At 44.9% G+C, this 24059-nt stretch overlaps 1 protein-coding gene and 1 long non-coding RNA gene across 5 annotated transcripts in view; one reads left to right on the top strand and one right to left on the bottom strand.

Annotated features, from left to right (window-relative positions):
- Nucleotides 1-24059, top strand: part of grid2 (glutamate receptor, ionotropic, delta 2) — a 2248146-nt gene that overhangs the window by 1422688 nt on the left and 801399 nt on the right. The window lies entirely within an intron of this gene.
- LOC117510678 lies at nt 250-23047 on the bottom strand. Its single transcript, XR_004560791.1, has 3 exons — nt 23037-23047; nt 19419-19422; nt 250-386 (listed from the first exon to the last, which is right to left on the bottom strand). It is a non-coding gene; the product is annotated as an uncharacterized LOC117510678 (long non-coding RNA).

The raw sequence follows: 24059 nt of genomic DNA on the forward strand, positions 1-24059 counted from the left end.
ATAATTGGCAGTGGAAAAGAAAGAATCTGGTCCCAAAAGTGAGTGTTGTTAAGTTGAGCTGGTACCATTTGGTGTAAAAGTACTATTGAAGTTTGCAGACATAAATACTGCATAGACAGTGAGTTGATCATCGCAAGAAAAAAAAAATCATGTTTCAATTTAAATTGAAGGGGCTTGCAATGCCTTCTCCCCAAAATGGAAGGATAACAGGAGACATGTGAAAGCTGACATGTCTGTGGACCATGTAGATTTGTCACAAAAACCAGTGGTCCCCAACCTTTTTTGCACCATGGACCAGTTTAATGTCAGACAGTATTTTCATGGGTCAACCTTTAAGGTGTGGCCAATAAATACAACAAAATAAAATGATATGGCTGGCATAAATACTGTATTATTTTCTAAATATAATAATAAACGTGAATCCATTGTGTACTTTATTAGTAGTGTCATCATAACATCACACCAACAACATAACATGAGTAACATCCTCTCTGCCCCCTAACACTCTCTGCCCACTATGGTAATGTTTAAACATGTCTTCAAAATAAGATACACTACAAAAACAAATATAAAGTGCATGAAACATACAACTCAACATAACACTGAATCAGTGGGAGCTGATTCAGTGTCCTGAGCTTCAGTCCTGAGCTTGTTTCTCTGCGAGGAGACAGTCGCATCTAGGGGTAACAGGAGGCAATGACACACCAAGTGTGTTGCTTATGTCCAGTCTACTCCGTAATTTTGTTTTGGTTGCGTTCACTGCAGAAAACCCCGCTTCTCATAGATAGGACGACAGAAATGGCAACAGGGTTTTTAGTGCTGTTGTGGCGCTCAGGGTATTCTGCTTTGACTTTAATCCAGAACACCACCAGAGTACTTGTTTCGAACATCCTTTTAAGGCCACCATCATTTGCGATCTCCAGTTGTTGATCCTCTTGCATAGACATCGTGATTCACCTGCTTTGTTGACAATTGAGCCATGGGTAAATGGTAAATCGACTGCATTTATATAGTGCTTTTCCATCTATATCAGAAGCTCAAAGTGTTTTACAATGATGCCTCGCATTTATCCATTCATACAGACACACTCACACAGCGATGTCAGGGTGCTGCCATGCAAGGCACTCACTACACACCAGGAGCAATGTAGGGATAAAGGACCTTTCTCATGGGTTTGTAGTGATTGTGCAGCCAGACTGGGGTTTGAAACAAGGATCCTCTGGTCTGAAGCACACTGCTTAACCACTAGACCATCACCTCCCCATATTGGGATCCATTCTTTGGCAGTTCGTGGGTCTTTTGTTGTTGGGAAGTAGCGCTCGAAAAAGCAACGAGAGATGATTGTGCACCAGCTGAGAGATTGAAGGTTTGGGCTTAGTCTTTTCTAAATGTGTTAATGTTAATAATACTTCTGTTTACGCTCCATCTCCACAATTCCAGTTTGGCTTTAAATGCAGCTACTTTATCTGACAAATTCAAGACAGGTGTCATTTTCCCCTGAAGTGAAAGATTGAGTTCATTGAGCAGGATGAATATGTCACATAAGTAAGTGAGATTTGTGACCCAATCCTCGTCGCTGAAATGTGCTGCCAGCAGTGATTTTTTTTTTTTTTTCTGAGAGAAATCTCTGCATTGGCTCTCGTAATTCAAACACTCTGGCCAGTGATCTCCTTTTATTTCGGTGTATACAAGAAGGTGTCTGTGCTTTGCTTCCATCTCCTCACAAACCTGCTCGAACAGGCTCGCAACAGTGACCTTTACCACTAGAGCAGGTTTCACTTCAAGGTGCCATGGAACATGCAAACTCCGCACAGAAAGGCCACAGGTTGGAATCAATCCCATGACCTTCTTGCTGTGAGGCAAAACTGCTAACCACTAAGCTTCCGTGCTGCTGCTCAATTGTATTTGATAAATATAAATTTAATTTCTCAGTTATTACGATAAAAGCAATGCAACTTTTTTAGCACTTTAAGAATTAAGTGGTAATTATGGATCTCCTAATCAACTTTATTTTTTGCTCCAGTCTCAGTCTAAGTCATTTAATATCAAGCATTTATGAATATCAAGTTCTAAGCTGCCCTGTGATAGACTGCTGTCCTGTCAAGGGTGTAGACTGCCTCACGTTCTATGACTGCTGGGATATCCCCCAGCAACCCCCATGACCCATGATTGAAGTAAGAAGGTATAGAGAAGGACCAAATGAATGAATGAGGTCCAGTGTAGCAGACCAAACAGTCCACCCCTAAAAACTGGTCCACCTTTCGCATCTGCGCATGCATCATTTTGGACCACAGCAGCACGTCTGAGACAGAGTCTCTTCGGGTACGACTTTTCGGGTAGGTTGAGTCAGCTCAATTGGACTTTGCCATTCATCTAGAAAAGCTTCATCAGTTCAAACTTAGTAATGCACTAAGTTACAGCTCACAGTACTGTAACTGATTATGCTTTTCTAGATGAAGAATGAATCTTATCAAGGAACTAAACAAGTCCAGCTGACATGTGTGGGCCTACTTGAATGCCAATACTGATGTAAAATTATGATACAGAATGGCAAAGCAACTCCAAAATGCTCTTACCACATATTCCATTCCTGTTAAATAGTTTAAATTAGTAATGACCTTTCTCAATAATTGTGGGACATAAATAAAAGTAGCACATATATTTAAACTCCCTGAGCACTGCCAACCTTTTTTTACATTTTTATTTTTGCATTAAATAAACTAATTTACATGTCATATGGCTGAAATTCCACATATGCTGGTATCTAGTCCCTATAGATTGTAACGACACACACATGACTGACATCACTGTGAAAGAGATATACATAATAAAAGGAGGGAATAATAGTAGCAAATCAAACACATAACGCATAAATTTTAACAAAGAATCCCACATTTGAGATTCCTGTCACAAGAGGCGATTTTAGACTTACAGTTTTAGGGGTGCTTAGGACATTTTTAAAATTTTTAAAATCTAGATGTCCAGAAATATAATTACAGTCATAAAAATACAGTAGTTGCAGTTGTTCTGATCAGTGAGGTTTAGTGCCGTGTGCAGGAGGACCTGGTTTAGCACAGCTACAGCAGCACTCCACTATAAGCCTGGATGGAGAACACAGATGGTATACTGCACATAAATGGGTTCAGATAAGAAATATATGAATATGAATTATTTATTGAATTAACAGCAAAGTATAGAAAGGACAGACGAGATCTAATGAAGTCCTTAAAAGTAAGAAAAATAAAAATGTGACTTAAAAGTCAGAATTCATACCAAAACACCAGTAACACAAGTAAGACACCTCCACAGTCTGATACACATATTCAATTTCCACTTAGCTTCACTTTCCATCCTTTGCTATTCTCGATGTCCATATCTACTATCACATAAGGTCTATAGAGTGCACAAACCTCACCTGAAGCTTTTTTTGCTTTTGAAAAAAATGCTCTGATATCCATCACTGCACTGCAGGCTTGGTTTGCCACTTACTGCCAACAAATAAAAATACACAATGAGTTTTATGATGTATGCCATTTTAGCAGAAATTTAAATTATTCACTTATTATCATGCTGTGTATTAAACGTTGTGGTAAAGTTTACTGTCTTAAATGCTTAGTTAAGGACCTTAACTAAGCATTTAAGGTCAGATCTGTGTACATGGTATTTGATGTAGGAGAGTGATTTGTTAATGGTAGCGACACAGATTGAAGGGCCAGCACCATTTAGTAGCTGACGCGAGGATTTAGTTGAACCTCGGCGTCATTATTGACAGATTTATTGACAAGCAGGTAAACGCCGTTGTCAAATCTGGATTTTATCATTTGCGTCTTTTATCCAAAGTTAAACCTTTTTTTTTATCTTTCAATGCCTTTGAACAAGTTGTGCATGCTTTTGTGTCCTCTCATTGAGACTACTGTAATGCACTTTTTATCGGCATCAGCCAAAATGCACTTTCTCGCTTACAGTTGGTCCAGAATTCTGCTGCGCGTCTCTTAACTGGGAGCAGAAAGCGAGAGCACATTACTCCAGTTCTGGCGTCTCTGCACTGGCTTCCAGTTTGTTTTAGAGTTGATTTTAAGATTTTATTGTTTGTTTTTAAAGCTTTGAATGGACTGGCCCCAACGTACATTTCGGACCTCATCCGAATTTATCAGCCTCCCCGTGTTTTGCGGTTTGAGGGCCAGTTCCAGCTTGTGGTGCCTATGACGAGACTTAAAACCAGGGGAGACAGGGCTTTTTCTGTGGTGGGCCCTCAGCTGTGGAATGATTTGCCCCTTAATATCCGAACAGCCCCAACTGTAGAGTGTTTTAAGTCTCATCTAAAGACCCATTTTTATGCTTTGGCTTTTAGCACCGCGTGAGTGTGTGGTCCTCTGTTTTTTTTTGTGTGTGTGTGTGTGTGTGTACAGCACTTTGGAAACTGTGTTTGTGAAATGTGCTATATAAATGAAGGGTATGGTATGGTATGGAAAAAAAAAAGACAACACTGGATCAATCTTACATTTGACCACGCACAGCGCGCACTAATTTGTAGAGCAATATACTGTGTTTAGCGATAGCTAGCTAGGTGAGTAAAATAAGCACTTTTCAGAAAGTTGCACTTGCTCTTCACATTCAGAGACATAAACTGTGAATAAATACCTCGCAAATGTGACAGTCGTCTGGCAATCACTTGACAGCGCGGCTGCGCGAGGTTACCACCAACGCTCACAGGACAGCACCTCTGGTAAATGAGCGCCACCCGCAGCAGCACCACGTGACACAAACACATGCCAGAGCAGACGCAGTTGCAGACAGAGAGAGAGAGAGAGAGAGATGAATGTAGGCGCGCTTCGTGGATTGAACCATTTGCCCAAGAAGGGGAGATGATCAAATTACTGTGTTCTTGTAATACATATTTTGGCATAATGCTTGAAATAGATTGTTTAAAAAAATTTGTAGTATAGAACCATATATATATATATATATATATATATATATATATATATATATATATATACAGTAGTGTTCAGAATAATAGTATGACTAAAAAGATTAATCCAGGTTTTGAGTATATTTCTTATTGTTACATGGGAAACAAGGTACCAGTAGATTCAGTAGATTCTCACAAATCCAACAAGACCAAGCATTCATGATATGCACACTCTTAAGGCTATGAAATTGGGCTATTAGTAAAAAAAAGTAGAAAAGGGGGGTGTTCACAACAATAGTAGTATGGCATTCAGTCAGTGAGTTTGTCAATTTTGTGGAACAAACAGGTGTGAATAAGGTGTCCCCTATTTAAGGATGAAGCCAGCACCTGTTGAACATGCTTCTCTCTTTGAAAGCCTGAGGAAAATGGGATTGATTAAAAAGTTGATTGGAGAGGGGAAAACCTATACGCAGGTGCAAAAAATTGTAGGCTGTTCATCTACAATGAATTCCAATGCTTTAAAATGGACAAAAAAAAACAGAGACGCGTGGAAGAAAATGGAAAACAACCATCAAAATGGATAGAAGAGTAACCAGAATGGCAAAGGCTCACCCATTGATCAGCTCCAGGATGATCAAAGACAGTCTGGAGTTACCTGTAAGTGCTGTGACAGTTAGAAGACGCCTGTGTGAAGCTAATTTATTTGCAAGAATCCCCCGCAAAGTCCCTCTGTTAAATAAAAGATATGTGCAGAAGAGGTTACAATTTGCCAAATAACACATCAACTGGCCTAAAGAGAAATGGAGGAATATTTTGTGGACTGATGAGAGTAAAATTGTTCTTTTTGGGTCCAAGGGCCGCAGACAGTTTGTGAGATGACCCCCAAACTCTGAATTCAAGCCATAGTTCACAGTGAAGACAGTGAAGCATGGTGATGCAAGCATCATGTTTCTCCTACTATGGTGTTGAGCCTATATATCGCATACCAGGTATCATGGATCAGTTTGGATATGTCAGAATACTTGAAGAGGTCATGTTGCCTTATGCTGAAGAGGACATGCCCTTGAAATGGGTGTTTCAACAAGACAATGACCCCAAGCACACTAGTAAATGAGCAAAATCTTGGTTCCAAACCAATAAAATTAATGCCTCGCAGATGTGAAGAAATCATGAAAAACTGTGGTTATACAACTAAATACTAGTTTAGTGATTCACAGGATTGCTAAAAAAGGAGTTTGAACATAATAGTTTTGAGTTTGTAGCATCAACAGCAGATGCTACTATTATTGTGAACACCCCCTTTTCTACTTTTTTTTACTAATAGCCCAATTTCATAGCCTTAAGAGTGTGCATATCATGGATGCTTGGTCTTGTTACTTAGATGTTCCAAGGTCAAGATACACTCAACAAAAATATAAACGCAACACTTTTGGTTTTGCTCCCATTTTGTATGAGATGAACTCAAAGATCTAAAACTTTTTCCACATACACAATATCACCATTTCCCTCAAATATTGTTCACAAACCAGTCTAAATCTGTGATAGTGAGCACTTCTCCTTTGCTGAGATAATCCATCCCACCTCACAGGTGTGCCATATCAAGATGCTGATTAGACACCATGATTAGTGCACAGGTGTGCCTTAGACTGCCCACAATAAAAGGCCACTCTGAAAGGTGCAGTTTCGTCACACAGCACAATGCCATAGATGTCGCAAGATTTGAGGGAGCGTGCAATTGGCATGCTGACAGCAGGAATGTCAACCAGAGCTGTTGCTCGTGTATTGAATGTTCATTTCTCTACCATAAGCCATCTCCAAAGGCGTTTCAGAGAATTTGGCAGTACATCCGACCAGCCTCACAACCGCAGACCACGTGTAACCACACCAGCCCAGGACCTCCACATCCAGTATGTTCACCTCCAAGATCGTCTGAGACCAGCCACTCGGACAGCTGCTGAAACAATCGGTTTGCATAACCAAAGAATTTCTGCACAAACTGTCAGAAACCGTCTCAGGGAAGCTCATCTGCATGCTCGTCGTCCTCATCGGGGTCTCGACCTGACTCCAGTTCATCGTCGTAACTGACTTGAGTGGGCAAATGCTCACATTCGCTGGCGTTTGGCACGTTGGAGAGGTGTTCTCTTCACGGATGAATCCTGGTTCACACTGTCCAGGGCAGATGGCAGACAGCGTGTGTGGCGTCGTGTGGGTGAGCGGTTTTCTGATGTCAATGTTGTGGATCGAGTGGCCCATGGTGGCGGTGAGGTTATGGTATGGGCAGGTGTCTGTTATGGATGAAGAACACAGGTGCATATTATTGATGGCATTTTGAATGCACAGAGATACCGTGACGAGATCCTGAGACCCATTGTTGTGCCATACAAGAACATCACCTCATGTTGCAGCAGGATAATGCACGGCCCCATGTTGCAAGGATCTGTACACAGTTCTTGGAAGCTGAAAATGTCCCAGTTCTTGCATGGCCGGCATACTCACCGGACATGTCACCCATTGAGCATGTTTGGGATGCTCTGGACCGGCGTATACGACAGCGTGTACCAAATTTATTCTCAAAATCTTTCAATTATACCTGAATCTATATATGATTTTTTTCAGTTGATAAAATCAATAAAAATATTACTGCATATATTCTTAATAATAATATATTGAGATACAGACAGTTCACAGAAGACATTTTCCATTGATACCAATCAAAATTAGGAACAGTCCAGCAGGTAACAATATTCATCATGTCCATGACTAAATATGCTAAAACAAATACATCACAATTGTACACATATCACAATTGTGATATATGTACAATTTTTGCTTGTTGTGATTTGGCACTTTATAAGCAGATTAAATTGAAATTGAACATTTTATTGAGTCTTAAAGTAAATAAATATGAAATTGTCACTGGATCCTTAAACTTTGGACATAATAAACTCTACATGGTGGATCCTTGATCTCTGGACATAAATAGGAATAAAAAAAATCTGTAGTTTTTGTCAAAAGCATTTCCTTTCAGACATTATTGGCATAAATATCTTTCCATATATCTGAGCTGAGTGCTTACAGCTGCTGTGCTTCACTTCAACATGTAATTTATAAAGAAATACAGCACGTTTCATTTTGGGAGGAAAAAAACGTTTTAGTCGATTGTAGTTTCTTGTCTGTATTACAGCGTTTGGAAAGAGGTGTCATTTTATTTAAAGTGGCAATTCATTTTGAAGTTATTAATTCCAACCGGACTCTGTCTCAGCAGAGAGCCGCGCAGCGTTTCGAGCTGTGACAACGGAACGGAGGACGATTCTCGTTTCTTGACTGCAACCAGAGTCCCAGTTAGTGACTTTAATACACACAAAAGTGACTCATGATATTTTAATGGCTTTGCGAGGGGATAAGAAGCGGACTTACCATTTATGAAGAGCAGCGAATCAAAGAGCCACGAGCCATTGAAACGAAGCATTGCTTCAATAGTTCACAGCTTCAAAGTGGAGCCGCGCTGCAGAAACAGTTGATTACAGACCTGCTGCAGACCAAACCCTGAATATCCGACTTTATTTGTATGTCCGTTTGACTCTGAAACTCGGAAAAATCAGTATAATTTACGGACTATAGGTTGACATGAAAACCAAAGCTGTGTTCACCGCGGGGACACGTTCGGCACTATTCGGGATTATTCAAGATTTTTTATTTTTTTTAACCGATGACGAATGATGTGTAAAAAAAATTTGACCGATCCAACTGCATCGGCCCAAAGCGGTCTGGATCTGGGCCTGTATATATATATATATATATATATATATATATATATATATATATTGTTGTGAAAGTGTAGTGACACGGACCCACAACAGGGGGCGTTAATGAACGGACAATGGATAAGCCAAAAAGTAACAATTTAATGTTGTGAATTGCACAACGAAATACAGACAGTAACAGAGGATGAGGATGGTCAATCATACACAAGGTGATGTGTGGGCAGGCTCGAAGACAGAAGACGTCTGGCCAGAGAAGAGCCGGATCCCACACAGTTTCCACCGCCAACGGATCTGAAGAACACCAGAGCCGCCAAGCCCTGCACCCCAGGTGGCCACTGTCTTCAGCAGTCAGACCCGGTACTGCTGGAAGAAACAGAAACAGTTAATGATGGGTGTGTGAATACACACCCAGCAATCTTTCAGTGCTTAGTTCGTCCAGGAGGGAGTCAATCCAGCTTCAGACTGTAGCCACAGGAAAACGGCTGCACACAGAACAATGTTTAGTCACAGAAAATCACCGCAGAGAAGGTTACCTGAGTGGTAGCTGATTTCTCGTTGGGGAGGTGGAGTTGCAGTCCGGCTTTTATGGAGGATGTGGTTGATGAGTGACAGCTGGTGTTGATGATGTGTGACAGCTGTCACTCCCAGTAGGTCCGACGCCCTCTCGTGCTTGGAGCCCGCACTCCAAGCAGGGCGCCATCTGGTGGTGGTGGGCCAGCAGTACCTCCTCTTCAGCGGCCCACACAACAGGACCCCCCCCTCAATGGGTGCCTCCTGGCACCCGACCAGGCTTGTCCGGGTGCCGGGCGTAGAAGTCGGCCAGTAAGGCCGGGTCCAGGATGAAGCTCCTCTTCACCCAGGAGCATTCTTCGGGTCCATACCCCTCCCAGTCCACCAGATACTGGAACCCCCGACCATTACGACGGACGTCCAGGAGCCAACGCACGGTCCATGCCGGCTCCCCGTCGATGATCTGGGCAGGAGGCAGTGCAGGTCCAGGGGTGCAGAGTGGTGAGGTGTGATGAGGTTTGAGACGTGACACATGAAAAACTGGGTGGATCCGCAGTGAAGCTGGCAGCTTTAGTTTCACTGCGGCCGGACTGAGTACCTTGAGGATGGGAAATGGTCCAATAAACCGGTCCTTGAGTTTTTGTGACTCCACTTGAAGCGGGATGTCCTTGGTCGACAACCTTCCTGCCCGGGCTGGTATGCAGGGGCCGGGGAATGCCGGCGGTCTGCATGGGCCTTGGCCCTCGTCCGGGCCTTCAACAGGGCAGAACGGGCGGTCCGCCACACCCGGCGGCACCTCCTGAGGTTGGCCTGGACCGAGGGCACACCGACCCCAAACACACCTCAAACAGGGAGAGGCCGGTGGCAGACGACACTTGGCTGTTGTGGGCGTACTCGATCCAGGCCAGATGGTTGCTCCAGGCCATCGGGTGCGCGGAGGTCACACAGCGGAGGGTCTGCTCCAGCTCCTGGTTAGCCCGCTCTGCCTGTTCATTTGTCTGAGGGGATACCCGGACGAGAGACTCACGGTGGCCCCCAGTTCCCTGCAGAAACTCCTCCAGACTTGGGAAGAGAACTGAGGACCACGATCCGAGACGATGTCCGATGGTATCCCATGCAGACGCACGACGTGGTGGACCAGGAGGTCTGCCGTCTCCTGGGCCGTCGGGAGCTTCGGGAGGGCCACGAAGTGGGCCGCCTTGGAGAACTGGTCCACTATCGTGAGGATGGTGGTGTTGCCTTGGGACGGCGGGAGGCCCGTGATGAAGTCCAGGCCGATGTGGGACCAGGGGCAGTGAGGCACCGGTAGAGGCTGGAGGAGGCCCGAAGTCCTTTTGTGGTCAGCCTTGCCCCTGGCACAGGTGGTACAGGCCTGGACATAATTCCAGACGTCGGCTTCCATAGACGCCCACCAGAAGCGCTGCTGGACCACTGCCACGGTTCTGCGCACCCCCGGATGACAGGAGAGCTTGGAACCGTGACAGAAGTCCAAAACCGCAGCTCTGGCCTCTGGTGGGATGTACAGTTTGTTCCTCGGGCCGGTCCCCGGGTCCGGGTTCCGTGCCAGGGCCTCCCGGATGGTCTTCTCCACGTCCCAGGTGAGGGTGGCCACGACAGTGGACTCGGGGATGATGGTCTCTGTTGGGTCTGACAAGTCGGCCTTGACCTCCTCTTCGTGCACCCGGGACAGGGCATCCGATCGTTGGTTCTTGGTCCTGGGGCGATATGTGATCTGGAAGTCAAAGCGCCCGAAGAACATTGACCAGCGGGCTTGCCTGGGTTTCAGCCGCTTGCCGGTCCAGATGTACTCCAGGTTCTGATGGTCCGTGAAAACCTTGAAGGGCACCGTTGCTCCCTCCAACAGGTGTCTCCACTCCTCAAGAGCCTCCTTCACCGCCAGGAGTTCCCGGTTGCCGACATCATAATTCCTTTCAGCCGGGGTCAACCTGCGGGAAAAATAGGCACAAGGGTGGAGTACCTTATCGGACTCCCTGCTCTGGGACAGCACGGCTCCTATCCCTGAGTCAGAGGCATCCACTTCAACTATGAACTGGCGATTAGGATCAGGCTGCACCAGAACCGGCGCAGTCGAGAACCGGCATTTCAACTCCCTAAACACGGCTTTGCACCAATCCGACCAGGTGAAGGGGACTTTAGTGGAGGTCAGGGCGGTCAGGGGGCTAACCACCTGACTGTAGCCCTTAATGAACCTCCGATAGAAATTCGCAAAGCCGAGGAACTGTTGTAGTTTCCTATGGCTTGTTGGTTGGGGCCAATCTCTCACCGCCGCAACCTTGGCCGGGTCAGGGGCGACGGAGTTGGAGGAGATGATAAACCCCAGGAAGGACAAAGAAGTACGGTGGAAGTCGCACTTCTCGCCCTTCACAAACAGCCGGTTCTCCAACAACCGCTGCAGGACCTGACGTACATGCTGGACATGAGTCTCAGGGTCCGGAGAAAAGATGAGTATATCGTCTAGATATACGAAGACAAACCAATGCAGGAAGTCCCGCAAGATGTCATTAACCAATGCTTGGAACGTCGCGGGGGCATTTGTGAGGCCGAACGGCATGACCAGGTACTCAAAGTGACCTAAGGGGGTGTTAAATGCCGTCTTCCACTTGTCTACCTTCCGGATCCAAACCAGGTGGTACGCATTTCTAAGATCCAGTTTTGTGAAAATTTGGGCTCCACGCAAGGGCGTGAACACTGAATCTAATGGGGCAGAGGGTATCAGTTGCGAACCGTGATCTCGTTCAGCCCCCTGTAATCAATGCATGGAGGGAGTCCGCCGTCTTTCTTGCCCACAAAAAAGAAACCAGTACCCATCGGGGAGGTGGAGTTCTGGATCAGCCGGGGCAGCTAATGAGTCCTGGATGTAGGTTTCCATTGATTCGCGTTCTGGACGTGAGAGGTTGTACAGCCTGCTGGACGGGTACTCAGCGCCCGGGATCAAATCGATGGCGCAATTGTACGGTCGGTGCGGGGGAAGAGTGAGTGCCAGATCTTTGCTGAAGACGTCAGCAAGATCGTGGTACTCCTCCGGCACCGCCGTCAGATTGGGGGGGACATTGACCTCCTCATTAGCTGTCACACCGGGTGGAACCGAGGATCCTAAACATTCCCGGTGGCAGATTTCGCTCTACTGCGTCACAACCCCAGACGGCCAATCAATCCGGGGATTGTGCTTCACAATCGTTCAGACATTTATTAGCAATAAAAATCCGACGAGAGGGGTGGACCACTGCTCACACAAAGCCTGCTCACAGGGGAATGATGCAACCGACAGGCGTGAAAAAACTCACGCATGCGCACGAAGGTTCAAGCTTGGCTGATGCAATCACACGTGATTCAAATCCATATGGTTTTTGAGAAAAATAAAAAGGTCTGATAGTTTTCTAACAGACCTCGTATGTAAGTTTAGATCAAATGACTATTGATTCAATAAATTAAAAATTGATCCCCTTAGTGCTTGCACCTCCAGGTAGTGCAGCAAAACTACATCTTATGCTGCACAACTCCCTCTTCCATCCACAGCTTATAAACCATGACTGGATTAAAAAATATATAGATATATATTTATTGTAAAATGTCATTCCTGTTTGTTTTGGTGTGAAATACTGTGACAAAAATCATTATCCTGAGTGCTAGAAAACATGCACTCTGTTTTTATATATGTTTTACACAAAAGAGCAGTTACCATACAAATCCAAAAAGGGAGTGAAGATTTTAGATTTGGTTGAATTCAGTCATCCAGTGTTCTATTTGGGTCCTTCACAATTGAACCTGTATTTTAGTCTTAATCAATCTGATGGGCTTTTAAACAAAGGTTCCCAAGAAACTGAATGTGATGCTGACTTGTCTTTTAACAGCTGAAATATCTGTACAGTAACAGTAACTGTGATGCTTTGAATGGGGTGCTCAAACATGCTGACCAAATGAACATAGTTACAGTGGAACACTTGGTATTTCGCATATTTTAATTAGTTTATTTCATGCCTGGACTGCTCTGTTCGGTAAATGTGAGTGGTTTTTAAAGGAAAAACATTACAATGGGATGGGATTTTTGTCCAATGTGAATGAAAATCCATTATACAAAATCTGGCATAAACAGTGTTTATTACATGGAAAACTATACAAAAACACTGGGACTTTTGCTTTTGTCTGGTGAGTGAGAGTATCTAGTTTATACAGTGATGGTTTAGGCAGGTTTTACTGTAGCTCAATGTTTGTCTCCTCTTCTTCTCCACAAGGCATTTGGCTTGTCCATGTGGTGAGCAGCAAATTGCATTCGAGCTTGAAGGTGTCGACTTTGGAGCAGGGGCTTCTTTCTTGATTGGTACCTTCTCAGTTTGTAGTGATGCAAAACTCACTCCACTGTCAACAGTGATGCTGGTGTTCCAGTAGTTTCCAGTTCATGGCAGGCCTTGAGCCTTTGTGGTTGCTAGGATGGTCCTGAACATCCAAACCAATTTCCTCTCATCTGGGGGTGACAGATGAGCTGGGGGGGGGGGGGTCTTGTTTGAACTGTTGATCATGGAATATACAGTTGTTTAAAAATGGCTTCAAGAGACCTTCCCAACTTTTATAAATGTACAGTTCTCGTTCTTCTGTCTTCACTGAGTTTCTTGAACTCGCCCATTGTTGAGTTTTAGTCAAAGTGCTGTCAAACACAACCTTTTTTTATGCTGGCAAAGAGAAACTACCAGTTGTAGTCAGTCATGATCACAAACCAGTAATTAACAGGCTTTGGCCTTGTCATGTTAAAAGATACTATAGAACTTTCAGCACCACTTATTAAAATATATAAGTGAATCTAATATATAAAGCTGACTGCATGCGCGTGTGTGTTCGCTATGCACTGACACAGTAATGAAGCAATCAACACCAAGCTTGGTATGTTGACTGGGGACACCAAGGGGGAGGTCACTGGGGCCCTTATCAGAATCAGAATATATATATATATATATATATATATACACACACAGGTCAGGTAGCATTAGCAAGCACCACCCTATAAATAATTGTTGTAGGGTTTTTCATATTTAGCACACTCTCTAATATAGTTGTCCATCATCTAATATAATAAGGTGTGCGATTTGATATTTATTTGACCAAAAAGTAGGCAAAAAAACACACACAGAACAATATTACCTTGTCTGTTACCTATTGTAAAATGCACATTGCCTTTTATTTCTTTGCATTTTATTTTTTTGCATCAAAAATGAAAAACAATACATCATAAAAAGTGAAGTTTCTTTGAGTACAATATGTGTTACGTTGTGGCAGGATAGCTATAGCATTAAAATATTCCATAAAGATTCTACATCTCAGAGATACGATCTTCACTGTCTGATGCTGACTCTTCTCCATCAATAGAGCTATTTTCAAACTCACTCTGGGCATCAAGAATCAGTCTCAGTGCTTGTGCAGCTGATCTTGCTATTCTAGGTCTGTTGGCCATGTTTCCCTGCGAAACAGTAAAATATTAAGATTAGAGTTGGCAAATTACAATACCATCTGAAGTTCTAATGTCAAAAATCTCATAGAGCTCCCAGGGGTCATAAGTGAGCCTGAACAAGTTTGGATTATAGTTGCCACACAGATCGGCCAATCCTTGCAAAATTCTATGAACACATGCAGGACAAACAAGGTTGACAAATTCATGGTCGGAAACCTTTTTCCCATTCGAATTGGAGGAATGGTGTATGCCTGGGGTCGTAAATGACCCCACTCGGTTGCTTGAGGGTTAACGATGTATACGAGGTCTGTCCATAAAGTATTGTACCTTTTTATTTTTTTTAAACTATATGGATTTGATTCATATGTTTTCATGTCAGACAAGCTTGAACCCTCGTGTGCATGCGTGAGTTTTTCCACGCCTGTCGGTGACGTCATTCGCCTGTGAGCACGCCTTGTGGAAGGAGTGGTCCCGCCCCGTCGTCGGATTTCATTGTCTGGAAATGGCGGAATGATTTGGGGTTTTTTTTTCCATCAGAATTTTTTCAGAAGCTGTTAGAGACTGGCACCTGGAAACCATTCGAAAAATTTATCTAGCTCTCGGTGAAAATTTTACGGGCTTCACAGAGAATAAGGTCTGTTAGTACAGCTTTAAGGACCCCTTTAAGGACGCTCGGCGCACCGCGCTCCAAGCTGCGACGATGCGGCACAAGCCACCGGACCATTTCTAAACGGATGGCTCTGTGGATACGAGACCATCGTGTGCTCTTTCTCTGGTTATCACAAGAGCTGGACATCAACCATTTTCTGGCAGATTTCACTTTTAACAAGAGATTTTGTCGTGGAAAGCCGTGCGGAGGCTTTGTGCGTCACGACCGATTCGCTGTTCGAGCGAGACAAAGAACGCCTCCGTTTCGGCATGCCAGAGGACAAGTTCGGACATGCCCAGCTCTCCACAAGTTCTCTTATAACTCACTCGACTGGTAAGCATTGAAAGCCGAGATAGGCATGTCCAAACTCGTCCTCTGACACGCCGAAACGGAGGTGTTCCTTTGTCTCGCTTCCCAAGCGAATCAGTCGTGACGCGCGAAGCCTCCGCTCGGCTTTCCCTGACAAAATCTCTTGTTAAAAGTGAAATCCCCAAATCATTCTGCCATTTCCTGACAATGAAAATCCGACGACGGGGCGGGACCACTCCTTCCACAAGGCGTGCTCACAGGCGAATGACGTCTCCGACAGGCGTGGAAAAACTCACGCATGCGCACGAGGGTTCAAGCTTGTCTGAATCAAATCCATATAGTTAAAAAAAATAAAAAGGTACGATACTTTATGGACAGACCCCGTACTGTACAGTCACTACACCCAGAAAAAAAAAAAAAAAAACAGTTCAAATACATAATTGAAAGCCCAAAATTAACATGACATTCATGTACATGATGAGTGCATGTAAACCTGCGACCACATCTGCCCATAATGCATTTCCACTCAGATTCTCAATCATTCTGATTAAACAAGATTATTAAGGACCACATGAACACAGCTGCTATCCCAACATGCATACACACATGCATGTACACACGCACATACACAAACACACACACACACACACACACACACACACACACACACACACACACACACACACACACACACACACACACACACACGTTTAGAGACCTCCTGTCACTTTATCTGTGCATAACCCTTATACATAAATGATGTGGAGGTCAAGCTTGAAAGCAATTGGCTCTAGCATTAGTTATGAATTCATAATTTGAAGTGGTTGGTTGGAGCTTAATCCCATGTGTCATGTTCTCATCTCAGTTTAATTAAAAGTGACCTCGGAAAGAGCAATCACAATCTAATTTGGTACGTAGCATAACAGGAAAGGGGTGAAAGATGGGGTGACGCCGTGTGTTTGTGCGTGTGTTAGTGTGAGTTTTGCTGTGTTGATGCCTCTTTGACTGTTTGTGTCCACACACACTCCAAGCTTTGTAGCACAGAAAAATGTTCTTATGCTGTGAGGGTTACCGCAGTATGTCTCAAATTTTATGTCTCAGTAGGTCTTACATTTTCAGCATGTTAAAGGAGGAGCCTTAAAGCTGTTGTAGGTTTTAGAACATTTAATGGTAAATGCATTTTAAGGTTGTTTTTACAACCCCAATTCCAATGGCAAACAAGAAAAAATAAAGTTCCCTGGAAAGACGTTGCATCTGAGGGACTGCATGGCCTGACTGCCAGCAAACTTTGAGTGAAGCTTTCCAGTGGCATGTGCGTTTAGTGGCCCATGCATGCGTTATGCACACACACACACACACACGGCTGAGTGATACAACCCCAATTTCAATGAAGTTGGGACGCTGTGTGAAATCAAATCAAATCAATTTTATTTATATAGCGCCAAATCACAACAAACAGTTGCCCCAAGGCGCCTTATATTGTAAGGCAAGGCCATACAATAATTATGGAAAAACCCCAACGGTCAAAACGACCCCCTGTGAACAAGCACTTGGCAACAGTGGGAAGGAAAAACTCCCTTTTAACAGGAAGAAACCTCCAGCAGAACCAGGCTCAGGGAGGGGCAGTCTTCTGCTGGGACTGGTTGGGGCTGAGGGAGAGAACCAGGAAAAGGACATGCTGTGGAGGGGAGCAGAGATCAATCACTAATGATTAAATGCAGAGTGGTGCATACAGAGCAAAAAGAGAAAGAGACACTTAGTGCATCATGGGAACCCCCCAGCAGTCTAAGTCTATAGCAGCATAACTAAGGGATGGTTCAGGGTCACCTGATCCAGCCCTAACTATAAGCTTTAGCAAAAAGGAAAGTTTTAAGCCTAATCTTAAAAGTAGAGAGGGTGTCTGTCTCCCTGATCTGAATTGGGAGCTGGTTCCACAGGAGAGGAGCCTGAAAGCTGAAGGCTCTGCCTCCCATTCTACTCTTACAAACCCTAGGAACTACAAGTAAGCCTGCAGTCTGAGAGCAAAGCGCTCTATTGGGGTGATATGGTACTATGAGGTCCCTAAGATAAGATGGGACCTGATTATTCAAAACCTTATAAGTAAGAAGAAGAATTTTAAATTCTATTCTAGAATCAACAGGAAGCCAATGAAGAGAGGCCAATATGGGTGAGATATGCTCTCTCCTTCTAGTCCCTGTCAGTACTCTAGCTGCAGCATTTTGAATTAACTGAAGGCTTTTCAGGGAACTTTTAGGACAACCTGATAATAATGAATTACAATAGTCCAGCCTAGAGGAAATAAATGCATGAATTAGTTTATTAGTTTATTTACATTAGAAATGTAAATAAAAACAGAATACAATGATTTGCAAATCCTCTTCAACCTATATTCAATTGAATACACCACAAAGACAAAATATTTAATGTTCAAATGGATAGATTTTATTGTTTTTTGTGCAAATATTTGCTCATTTTGAAATGGATGCCTGCAACATGTGTCAAAAAAGCTGGGACAGTGGTTTGTTTACCACTGTGTTACATCACCTTCCATTCTAACACTCAATAAGTGTTAGAAGGAAAGGCGTTCTTTGATCAGTTTGGGTGTACAGAGTAAGTCTGCAGACGTGCCAGTGTCAGGAGGTGATTTTTAGGACTTTCTGAAATTTGTTATGAAATTATGCTGAATTTATGTGGAAATGATTGTTGTACAGAAGCTTCAGAGATCCGTCGCTGAGATAAATGATGACTGACTTTTTAAGCAGAAACAAGGTGATAATTGCTTAACGCTGTTGTCTCCAACTGACTTCCGCGTCAGAGAGGAGTGCTGTCAATCAAATCTCACTGTCCAGAGACTGCCAATCACAGCAGAGCCAGTGCCGACCTGGTTCCCTCTCCCATAGTGCCATAATCCCGCCCCCATAGTGCCATAAGTTTCAAGCGAGCGAGCAGGAATTCTCTGTGCGTGAGCAGAAATAAACTTTGCACAAGCAGGAATCACGTTTGAGCGGGTGGGGGGAGCGCTGGTCCTCGCGTGCAGGACCTTTGCGCGTGCGCAGAGATAATTTGTGCAGACGCAGTTAATATGTATGTGTAAAACACATTTTTTTACATGATTGGGGTTTTGTCACTAATCTGACACCAAAATTGCGGAGTTTGTGTTCCTGACAGACGACAATGGCCAGGGCCAACTAGACACATGGGCCCTCCGTCTCAGTGTCAAGTCATCATGTATCAATGAAACATCATTACCAGTGACATGATCTGCTTACATTTCAACGGTACATTCATTGTTCTTATACTGTTCTATAGTCTTGCATTATTTTATCCTTATACATTTTCTTCGATTTATGAACATTTGTACAACATTTAATTGCTTCCGCTGCTGCGACACAATGATGTGGTATCACACCTCTCACCGTGGTCACACTGTGTTCATGTGTGTGCACACGATTGCGCATGAAACCACTGTCATGGGATCGTATGGCATCCGTACATGACTGTCCAACCATCTGTCCCTCCCGTCTGCGGCTGGAAATTTTCTGCTTCAATCTAAATTTATTTTCAATTTCAATTTATTTTCATTTATATAGCACCAAACCACAACAGATTTGCCTCAAGGCGCTAACCCCCAGAGCAGAAGTGGTAAGGAAAAACTCCCTCTGAGGAAGAAAACTCAAGCAGACCATACTCAAAGGGGTGACCCTCTGCTTGGGCCATGCCACAGACATAAAATACAGAACAATTCACAAAATGAATATACAGGAAATGCTGTTGGTGCACAGGACAGGAGGGTCTCCAGCACAAATACCACACCTATCTCTGGTTGGAGCTGCACCTTAAACAGAGAGAAAAAAAATAGAATCAGGCATCATAAAGGCAAGAAATACAATATAATTTGGTAGCATTAAACAACAAGAAAAACAATAAATACTAAGGTGATCATGGGCCACTACCCCTAAGCTTCACAAAAAGACCCAGAATTTAGTTAAAGTTGAGGCTGTGGCATGCTCTGTTTTAATTTCATTGTCATGCACAGTATTTTTTTCTGGTGTCATGTACAATGATAATAATAAATTCTATTCTATTCTATTCTATTGTTTCCTAATAAAATGAATTAAAAGAGTAAAAAGCATAAAACTATACTATCCTAGCCATATGAAAGGGGAAATAAGTACATCTTAAGTCTGGACTTGAAAGTCTCCACAGAATCTGACTGTTTTATTGACGCAGGGAAGTGATACCACAGAACAGGGTCATGATAAGAGAAAGCTCTATGACCCGCAGACGTCTTATTCACCATAGGGACACAAAGTAGTTCTGCACCTTGAGAACACAAAGCTCTGGCCGGTACGTGGGGTTTAATGAGGTCAGCTCGGTAGGGAGGTGCCAGTCCATGAATAATTTTATAGGTTAGTAGCAGAACCTTAAAATCTGATCTCACTGGGACAGGAAGCCAGTGAAGAGATGCCAAAATGGGTGTAATGTGGTCAAACTTTCTGCTTCATGTCAGAAGTCTGGCAGCAGCATTTTGAACCAAATGGAGACCAAAAATGCTGGACTAGGGTAAACCAGAAAATAGAACATTGCAGTAGTCCAATCTCAAAGAGACAATTGCATGAATCAGGGTCTCAGCATCAGCCATAGACAGGATGGGATGAATCCTCGCTATATTTTGCAGGTGGAATTTTTCGTGCACCTGTCACAAAATGGTTCAAATTTTTGTGAGTTTTTTTTTTTTTTAACTCATTATTACTAACTCTAGTCCTACCTCCAACCCTAACCTTAACCATAAGCTAACCCTACATTTACTTCTAATACATCACGGAATGTATTAGAATGAATTTGCGCTGCCGTGACAAAAATGAGGCATTCTTTGTCACAATATCACACACCAATAGATTTATATATATTTCATGTGCTGAATCACGACTTGCCATGACAATGGGTTGGAAGAAAGCACTCCTCATAATATGTCTAATGTTGAGGTCAAAGGACGACGTAGGATCAAAAATTACCCCAAGGTTTTTTAATTTAATTTTAATTTATTTTCATTTATATAGCACCAAATCACAACAGAGTTGCATCAAAGCACTTCACACAGGCAAGGTCTAACCTTACCAACCCCCAGACCAACAGTGGTAAGGAATTAGTTCCTCTGAGGAAAAAACCTCAAGCAGACCAGACTCAAAGGGGTGACCCTCTGCTTGGGCCATGCTACAAACATAAATTACAGAACAATTTACAGACAAATATACAAGAAATGCTATTGGCGCACAGGACAGGAGGATTGCCAACACGAATACAACTCCCTTCTCTGGATGGAGCTGCACCTTAAACAGAGGGAAAAAAACAGAATCAGGCATCAGAAAGACAAAAAGTACTGTATAATCTGCCAGCATTAAACAAGTAAAACAGAAATACTAAGGTGATCGCCGGCCACTAGCCCTAAACTTCACTAAAAGACCCAGAATTTAGGTAAAGTTGAGGCTGCAGCCCGCTCCAATTACTAATAAATGAATTAAAAGAGTAAAAAGCGTAAAACAAAACTGTACCAGTATGCTAGCCATATGAAAGGGAAAATAAGTGCGTCTTAAGTCTGGACTTGAAAATCTCTGACCCGCAGACGTCTTATTCACCTTAGGGACACAAAGTAGTCCTTCACCCTGAGAATGTAAAGCCCCCGCCGGTACGTAAGGTTTAATTAGGCCAGCGAGGTAGGGAGGTGCCAGTCCATGAATAATTTTATAGGTTAGTAGCAGAACCTTAAAATCTGATCTCACTGGGACAGGAAGCCAGTGAAGGGATGCCAAAATGGGTGTAATGTGCAGTGGTGTCAAAAGTACACACATTTGTTACTTAAGTAGAAGTATAGATACTGCAGTTTAAAAACACTCTGGTAAAAGTTGAAGTATCAACTTGATGTCTTTACTCAAGTAAAAGTGAAAAAGTATGTGGTCCAAAACCTACTTAAAGTATAAAAGTATAAAGTAACCTTTAAAAAAAAAAAAAAAAGGTAGATGCCACTATATGAATTGAAAGTGTTGGGAAAGTGTAGTGACACGGACCCACAACAGGGGCGTAAATGAACGGACAATAGAAGGAGTTAAATTAGAACACTTTACTGTTGTGAATGCCACAACCAAACACAGCAGATTACAGAATGGATACAAGTCAATCAATAAAGGTGTCGTGTGGGCAGGCTCGACGATAGGAGACGCCCGTCTGGAGACGAACCGGAACCACACGATTTCCACCGCCACCGAACCCGAGGGATACTGGAGCCGCCAAGTCCCGAAGTCCCCAGGTGGCCACCGTCTCAGCGTGTCGGATCTGGTACTGCTGGCGGAAAACAAAGACAGTCAAGTGTGGGTGTGTGTACACCCTGTAACAATAATGGTGGGAAGTCCACCTCCACCTCTCACTCAATATTCTGATGTGTAAGCAGTGATCCCTCAGAGGAAAAGAGTGCCGTCCTGCACTCACTCAGCTTCCACAAAACTAGGGACTGGTACTGCTGCAAACACTCACAATAGACAGATTATTAGATAACCACAAATGGCTGAGGATATTACCTCTCACTGAAGTCGATATCTCGGCGATGTGGTGGAGGTGTCTTCCTGCTTTTATTCCAGGTGTGATGCAGATGATTGGTGACAGCTGTCATGGTTGATGGGTGACAGCTGTCACCTCGGCTGTTCCTGTAGGTGGCAGCGCCCTCTCGTGCCTGAAGCCCGCACTTCAGGCAGGGCGCCCTCTGGTGGTGGGCCAGCAGTACCTCATCTTCTGGCGGCCCACGCAACAGGACCCCCCCCTCAACGGGCGCCTCCTGGCGCCCGACCAGGCTGTTCGGGTCGCGACGGTAGAAATCGGCCAGGAGGGCCGGGTCCAGGATGAAGCTCCTCTTCACCCAGGAGCGTTCTTCAGGTCCATACCCTTCCCAGTCCACCAAATGTTGGAAGCCCCGGCCCATTCGACGGACGTCCAAGAGCCGGCGTACTGTCCAAGCCGGCTCCCCGTCGATAATACGGGCAGGAGGCGGCGCCGGACCGGGTGCACAGAGGGGTGAGGTGTGATGTGGTTTTACCCTGGAGACGTGAAAGACCGGATGGATCCGCAGTGAGGCCGGGAGTTGGAGCCTCACTGCGGTTTCAGTTTCGGTGACTTGACCTGGAGCGGTATGTCCTTGGTTGATAGCCATACCTCCTGCCCGGGCTGGTATGCGGGGGCCGGGGACTGTCGACGGTCTGCATGGGCTTTTGCCCTCGTCCGGGCCCTCAACAAGGCCGAATGGGCGGTGCGCCACACCCGACGGCATCTCCGCAGGTGGGCCTGGACCGAGGGCACACCGACCTCTCCCTCCACCACAGGAAACAAAGGGGGTTGGTACCCCAGACACACCTCAAACAGGGAGAGGCCGGTGGCAGAGGACACTTGGCTGTTATGCGCGTTCTCTATCCAGGCCAGGTGTTCACTCCAAGCCGTCGGGTGTGCGGAGGTAGTACAACGTAGGGCCTGCTCCAACTCTTGATTGGCCCGTTCGGCCTGTCCGTTCGTCTGAGGGTGATACCCAGACGAGAGGCTCACGGTGGCCCCCAGTTCCTGGCAGAAACTCCTCCACACCTGCGAGGAGAACTGGGGACCACGATCCGAAACGATGTCTGTAGGTATCCCATGCAGCCGGACGGCATGGTGGACCAGGAGATCTGCCGTCTCCTGGGCCGATGGGAGCTTCGGGAGGGCCACGAAGTGGGCCGCCTTGGAGAACCGGTCCACTATCGTGAGGATGGTGGTGTGCCCCCGGGACGGCGGGAGGCCCGTGACGAAATCCAGACCGATGTGGGACCAGGGGCGATGAGGCACAGGAAGTGGCTGCAAGAGTCCCTGTGCCTTCTGGTGGTCCGCCTTGCCCCTGGCGCAGGTGGTGCAGGCCTGGATGTAAGCACGGACGTCAGCCTCCAGAGACACCCACCAGAAGCGCTGCCGGACCACTGCCACGGTCCTACGCACCCCTGGGTGGCAGGAGAGTTTGGACCCGTGACAGAAGTCCAGGACGGCAGCTCTGGCCTCTGGTGGGACGTACAGTCTGTTTTTCGGTCCTGTTCCGGGATCCGGGCTCCGTGCCAGGGCCTCCCGGACGGTCTTCTCCACGTCCCAGGTTAGGGTAGCCACGATAGTGGACTCCGGTAACATGGGTTCCGGTGGATCTGACAGCTCGGTCTTGACTTCTTGTTCGTGCACCCGGGACAGGGCATCCGACCTCTGGTTTTTGGTCCCGGGGCGGTAGGTGATCCGGAAGTCAAAACGGCCGAAAAACAGTGACCAGCGGGCTTGCCTGGGGTTCAGTCGCTTGGCGGTCCTGATATACTCCAGGTTCCGGTGGTCAGTAAAAACCGTGAAAGGCACTGACGCTCCCTCCAGCAGGTGTCTCCACTCCTCAAGAGCCTCTTTCACCGC

This window comes from Thalassophryne amazonica, chromosome 5 (genome assembly GCF_902500255.1).
Source record: "Thalassophryne amazonica chromosome 5, fThaAma1.1, whole genome shotgun sequence".
NCBI classification, from domain to species: domain Eukaryota; kingdom Metazoa; phylum Chordata; class Actinopteri; order Batrachoidiformes; family Batrachoididae; genus Thalassophryne; species Thalassophryne amazonica.